We start from the raw sequence: 7,130 nt of genomic DNA, 5'->3' as shown, positions 1-7,130 counted from the left end.
AGCAGCATCTTGTCCTACCTACTCGAGATAGGTATTCCACCATGTTAACGCCGTACCTGTGAAGGTATGCGTAGCGTACTTAACTTTGTCCTCTTCAGTACACTTACTTATGGCAAACACCGATTCGACCTTTTCGTTCCACCGTTTCAATCCAATTGGTCATTCGGTTCCATCAAATTCCAAAGGTTTGCAGGCAGTGAATTCTTTGTAGGAGCATCCTACACGATTTTTTGCGAAAATAGTTCCACTGCTAGATCCAGAGTTATTGTTATTTTGCATCGCCGCCTGCACTGCGGCTATGTTCGCAGCAAGGAAAACACGGAAGTCTTCCTCACTCATCTTCAAGTTCTGACGAGTCGCCGGTGCCATTTCCTTCAAAAATAGCCAAAAGAATTGAGTTAATCATATAGAATTTAAGAGCAGTCAATAGTATTTCAAAGCATAATATGAACTTATTTATAAAAGCTTTTTCTTCATATTAACATTTTATAGTTTTAATTCGGTTAGTACCTACCCATTAAGTTCATACTTAGTAGCTATTATACAATTCAACTACTACGATTCTATATGAAAAACTTTTTACAATAATATTTCGCGTTCAAACTTTATACAATATTTTACAAACTTACAATACTGCTATTATACATATACGATGAAATATAGCACGTAATAACTTTGCTACTCGGTAGCTATGAAGGCAATTCTAGTTAATATGCAAGTTGTTCAGTAAAAAAATAAAGACACATAATTCATAAGTCCAGAAACAAGTCATGCATTCAGGTTTTACTAAGACGACTTCCCATCCTTGATCTTGTGGAAAGTAACCGTTATGACCATTGGCTAGGCAGCATGTTGTAATGTCGTCAAAAGGATAAGGGTTTCGTAATGTCCAACAGCTCCATAATAATCTAAAAACCTTGTTTCTCACCCCAACTACTGAATCCGTCACTTGTGGGAAGGTTTTATTTAAAAGTTGTAATCCGATGTTCTTTTTCTCACTTTGGTAAAAAGTGAACATCACTAACTCGTAAGTATAACATACTTTTTTATGTTGCATGTTAGAAGCTCTTTCTAACTCACGAAATCCTATGTTGGGATATGTTGAGTCAAAATAGGTTCTTAACCCGTAACGTAAAATTGCATTTGGGTTCCCCGCATTTAACGCTTTAAAGAAAACACGGCTTAACTTACGGTCTCCCCAATGTGATATACCCCACCTATCAAAGGAAAGCCTTTTATAAACCTAGGCATTTCTGGAAAGTCTTTCAAATGTTTGACCCCAATGTGATATACTCCACCTATCAAAGGAAAGCCTTTTATAAACTAAGGCATTTCTGGAAAGTCTTTCAAATGTTTGACAAGTTAATTTCGCCATAACTAAATGTGCTGATGAATTCTGACCGACTCTAGACAAGATTTCCTCAATCATATCCTCTGGTAGATCTTCTAAAATATTCGGTTGTCTACCCTTAACGTCCATTTTGTTTTTATACTGTAAAATAGACAAGGATTAGATTCGTAAAAGATAATTAACAAACAATACAAGCAATTTTTACATAGAACATAAAAGTACAAGCACACTACAATACATATAATACACAACATGATTACAACCCTCTAATCTGAATCACTGGTTTCTTCTTCTTCAGACTTGGTTCGTTTTCCTAATTTTCTAGGAATATATGGTGTTCCTCTAATACGAGCCGTCATTTTCCACAATGGTTTAGAAAAACCTGGTGGTTTAGAGGTTCCCGGGTCATTGTTACATTTTAGGAAATACGGATGTTGCCGATACATATAAAGTTCATCGGGGTTGGAATCGGGTTTCTCTATTTTTATATCTTTTCCCTTATTATTTTCTTTCGCTTTATTAAATTGGGTCGAGGTAATTTCTATAACATCATCGGAATCCTCATCAGGATCCGATTCATCGAAAAATTGATAATCTTCCCAATATTTTGCTTCCTCGACGGAAACACCATTGACCATTATTAACTTTGGTCCGTTGGTTGAGGATTTTCTTTTATTTAATCGATTTACTATAGGTATCAATATTTCTTCCTCCAGAACCTCTTCTTCTTCCGGTTCCTCCTCTTCCGGTTCCTCCTCTTCCGGTTCCTCTTCTTCTGGTTCCTCTTCGGGAATTTGTGAATCTTCCCAAAATATTTTCGACTCTTCATTATTATTAGGTGAACCGATGGGATTTGTACTAGTGGTAGACATCTATCACACAATATCAAACACATTAAGAGGTTAATATATCACATAATATTTACATGTTAATAATATATAGTTTCCAACAAAAGTGTTAAGCAATCGTTTTTAAAGAAAACACGATCGAAGTCCAGACTCACTAATGTATCCTAACAAACTCGATAAGACACACTAATGCAAATTTCTGGTTCTCTAAGACCAACGCTCGGATACCAACTGAAATGTCCCATTCATATTGATTATAAACGTTCCATATTAATTGATTTCGTTGCGAGCTTTTGACCTCTATATGAGACGTTTTTCAAAGACTGCATTCATTTTTAAAACAACCATAACCTTTATTTTATCTATAAAGGTTTAAAAAGCATTACGTATATTATCAAATAATGATAATCTAAAATATACCGTTACACACGACCATTACATAATCGTTTACAATAAGAATATATTACATCAAAAATAAGTTTCTTGAATGCAGTTTTTACATAATATCATACAAGCATGGACTCCAAATCTTGTCTTTATTTTAGTATGCAACAGCGGAAGCTCTTAATAATCACCTGAGAATAAACATGCTTAAAACGTCAACAAAAATATTGGTGAGTTATAGGTTTAACCTATATATTATCAAATCATAATAATAGACCACAAGATTTCATATTTCAATACACATCCCATACATAGAGATAAAAATCATTCATATAGTTTGAACACCTGGTAACCGACATTAACAAGATGCATATAAGAATATCCCCTATCATTCTGGGACATCCATCGGACATGATAAAACAACAGCGAAGTACTAAAGCATCCGCTACAACGGATGGGGTTTGTTGGGCTCAATAGATCTATCTTTAGGATTCGCGTCAATTAGTAGGTTGGTTTACTAATTCTTAGGTTACCAAGTAAAGGGGGCATATTCGGCTTCGATCGTTCAACCATAGAAAGTAGTTTCATGTACTTGTGTCTATTTTGTAAAACATTTATAAAGCTGCATGTATTCTCATCCCAAAAATATTAGATTTTAAAAGCGGGACCATAACTCACTTTCACAGATTTTTACTTCGTCGGGAAGTAAGACTTGGCCACTGGTCGATTCACGAACCTATAACAAATATGTACATATATATGAAAGTATGTTCAAAATATATTTACAACATTTTTAATACATTTTAATGTTTTAAGTTTATTAAGTCAGCTGTCCTCGTTAGTAACCTACAACTAGTTGTCCAGAGTTTGATGTACAGAAATAAATTGATATATATTATCTTGAATCAAACCATGACCCAATGTATACACGTCTTAGGCTAGATCACAACTCAAAGTATATATATTTTTGGAATCAACCTCAACCCTGTATAGCTAACTCCAACATTACTGTATATAGAGTGTCTATGTTGTTCCAAATAATATATATATATATATATATATATATATATATATATATATATATATATATATATATATATATATATATATATATATATGGGTCGATATGATATGTCAAAACATTTGCATACGTGTCTATGGTATCCCAAGATTACATAATATATTAGAATACATGTATAATACAATATAAGTTTGTTAGGATATGATTAATATAGATTTGTTACCAATTTTCACGTAGCTACAACAAGAAAAATTATCCAATCTTGTTTTACCCATAACTTCTTCGTTTTAAATCCGTTTTTAGTGAATCAAATTGCTATGGTTTCATATTGAACTCTATTTTATGAATCTAAATAGAAAAAGTTTAGGTTTATAGTCGTAAATATAAGTTACAAGTTATTTTTGTAAGAGGTAGTCATTTCAGTCGAAAGAACGACGTCTTGATGACCATTTTGAAAACATACTTCCACTTTGAGTTTAACCATGATTTTTGGATATAGTTTCATGTTCATAAGAAAAATCATTTTCCCAGAAGAACAACTATTAAATCAAAGTTTATCATAGTTTTTAATTATCAAACCCAAAACAGCCCGCGGTGTTACTACGACGGCGTATGTCCGGTTTTACGGTGTTTTTCGTGTTTCCAGGTTTTAAATAATTAAGTTAGAATATCATATAGATATAGAACATGTGTTTAGATAATTTTAAAAGTCAAGTTAGAAGGATTAACTTTTGTTTGCGAACAAGTTTATAAATAACTAAACTATGTTCTAGTGATTTCAAGTATAAACCTTCGAATAAGGTAGTTTTATATATATGAATCGAATGATATTATGAACATCATTACTACCTCAGGTTTTGTGGATAAACCTAATGGAAATGAGAAAAATAGATATAGCTTCAAAGGATCCTTGGATGGCTTGAAAGTTCTTGAAGCAGAATCATGACACGAAAACAAGTTCAAGTAAGATTTCCACTCGAAATAAGATTGTTATAGTTATAGAAATTGAATCAAAGTTTGAATATGAGTATTACCTTGTATTAGAAAGATATCTTACTGTAAATAAGAAAGATTTCTTGAGGTTGGATAATCACTTTACAAGATTGGAAGTAAGCTAGCAAACTTGGAAGTATTCTTGATTTTATGAAACTAGAACTTATAGAATTTATGAAGAACACTTAGAACTTGAAGATAGAACTTGAGAGAGATCAATTAGATGAAGAAAATTGAAGAATGGAAGTGTTTGTAGGTATTTTTAGTCGTTGGTATATGGATTAGACATAAAGGATGTGTAATTTTGTTTACATGTAAATAAGTCATGAATGATTACTAATATTTTTGTAATTTTATGAGATATTTCATGCTAGTTGCCAAATGATGGTTCCTACATGTGTTAGCTAACACACATAGGCTGCTAAGAGCTGATCATTGGAGTGTATATACCAATAGTACATACATCTAATAGCTGTTTATTGTACGAGTACGAATACGGGTGCATATTAGTAGAATTGTTGATGAAACTGAACGAGGATGTAATTGTAAGCATTTTTGTTAAGTAGAAGTATTTTGATAAGTATGTTGAAGTCTTTCAAAAGTGTATGAATACATATTAAAACACTACATGTGTATACATTTTAACTGAGTCGTTAAGTCATCGTTAGTCGTTACATGTAAATGTTGTTTTGAAACCTTTAGGTTAACGATCTTGTTAAATGTTGTTAACCCATTGTTTATTATATATAAAGAGATGTTAAATTATTACATTATCATGATATTGTGATATATTAATATATCTTAGTATGATATATATACAGTTAAATGTTGTTACAACGATAATCATTACATATATGTCTCGTTTCGAAATCATTAAGTTAGTAGTCTTGTTTTTACATATGTAGTTCATTGTTAATACACTTAATGACATGTTTACTTATCATTTATCATGATTAAACATAGTGTATCAATATCTTAATATGATTCATATGTATTTAGTAAGACGTTGCTATAACGATAATCGTTATATATATCGTTTTGAGTTTCTTAATTCAATAAACTCAATTTTATGTATATAACTCATTGTTAAAATACCTAATGAGATACTTAATTATCATAATATCTTGTTAACTATATATATAATGATATATATGTCATCATATAGTTTTTACAAGTTTTAACGTTCGTGAATCACCGGTCAACTTGGGTGGTCAATTGACTATATGAAACCTATTTCAATTAATCAAGTCTTAACAAGTTTGATTGCTTAACATGTTGGAAACACTTAATCATGTAAATAACAATTTCATTTAATATATATTAACATGGAAAAGTTCGGGTCACTACAAACGAGAGATCCCAATTTCGAAACTGGAACTAGGCGACTGAATAGTTTTTTTTTCTTTCAATAAAAGCTGGGCTCTTGTTATTGTTTGAACAAGTTGGGCATATCTTAAATTTTTGGGCTTAGAATCTACCTGTTGGGTCGTTCAATAGACTTGGGCCGTAATTTCTGTTGGTGTTATTAGGACGAAATAATAATGATGATGATTAAGTGATGAAGTAATAATCAAAGTTAAATATCGAGGATAGTAATGTAAAATAAATAAACGTTTAAGGTATATTCAGAAAGAAAGAAATGGATGGATGGTTTGGGGTTTAGCAATTGAGCGAGAGGTCACGGGTTCAAGCCCTGTCTGTGGCATTCTTTTTGGGAAAACTCCTTGAGGTAGTTTTACTTATTATTATTAGTATTATTATTATTACTCTTATTGTTATTGCTATTATTATTATTATTATTATTATTATTATTATTATTATTATTATTATTATTATTATTATTATTATTATTATTATTATTATTATTATTATTATTATTATTATTATTATTATTATTATTATTATTATTATTATTATTATTATTATTATTATTATTATTATTATTATTATTATTATTATTATTATTATTATTATTATTATCATTATTATTAGTATTAGTATTAGTATTAAGTATTAAATATTAGTTATTATTATTATTATTATTACTAGCACTATTATTATCATTACTATTATTATTATAGGCATTATTATTATTATTATTATTATTATTATTATTATTATTATTATTATCATCCTTATTATCATTGTTAGTAAAAGTATTATTGTTATTATAGATATTATAGTTATTATTATTACTATTATTATTATCATTATCATTTTTATTAAAAGTATCATTAATATTAAAGATTATCATTTTTATTAAAGTTATCATTATTACTAAGGTTATCATTAAGATTATTATATATTTTTTATATATATTATTATTATTAATATTATTATTATTATTATTATTATTATTATTATTATTATTATTATTATTATTATTATTATTATTATTATTATTATTATTATTATTATTATTATTATTATTATTATTATTATTATTATTATTATTATTATTATTATCATAATTATTATTATTTTCATGTTAACAATATTATTATTACAAATAAATATTTTCTATATAAGAGTA

Source organism: Rutidosis leptorrhynchoides, chromosome 3 (genome assembly GCF_046630445.1).
Source record: "Rutidosis leptorrhynchoides isolate AG116_Rl617_1_P2 chromosome 3, CSIRO_AGI_Rlap_v1, whole genome shotgun sequence".
NCBI classification, from domain to species: domain Eukaryota; kingdom Viridiplantae; phylum Streptophyta; class Magnoliopsida; order Asterales; family Asteraceae; genus Rutidosis; species Rutidosis leptorrhynchoides.
Note: the sequence above shows the minus strand (reverse complement) of the source record.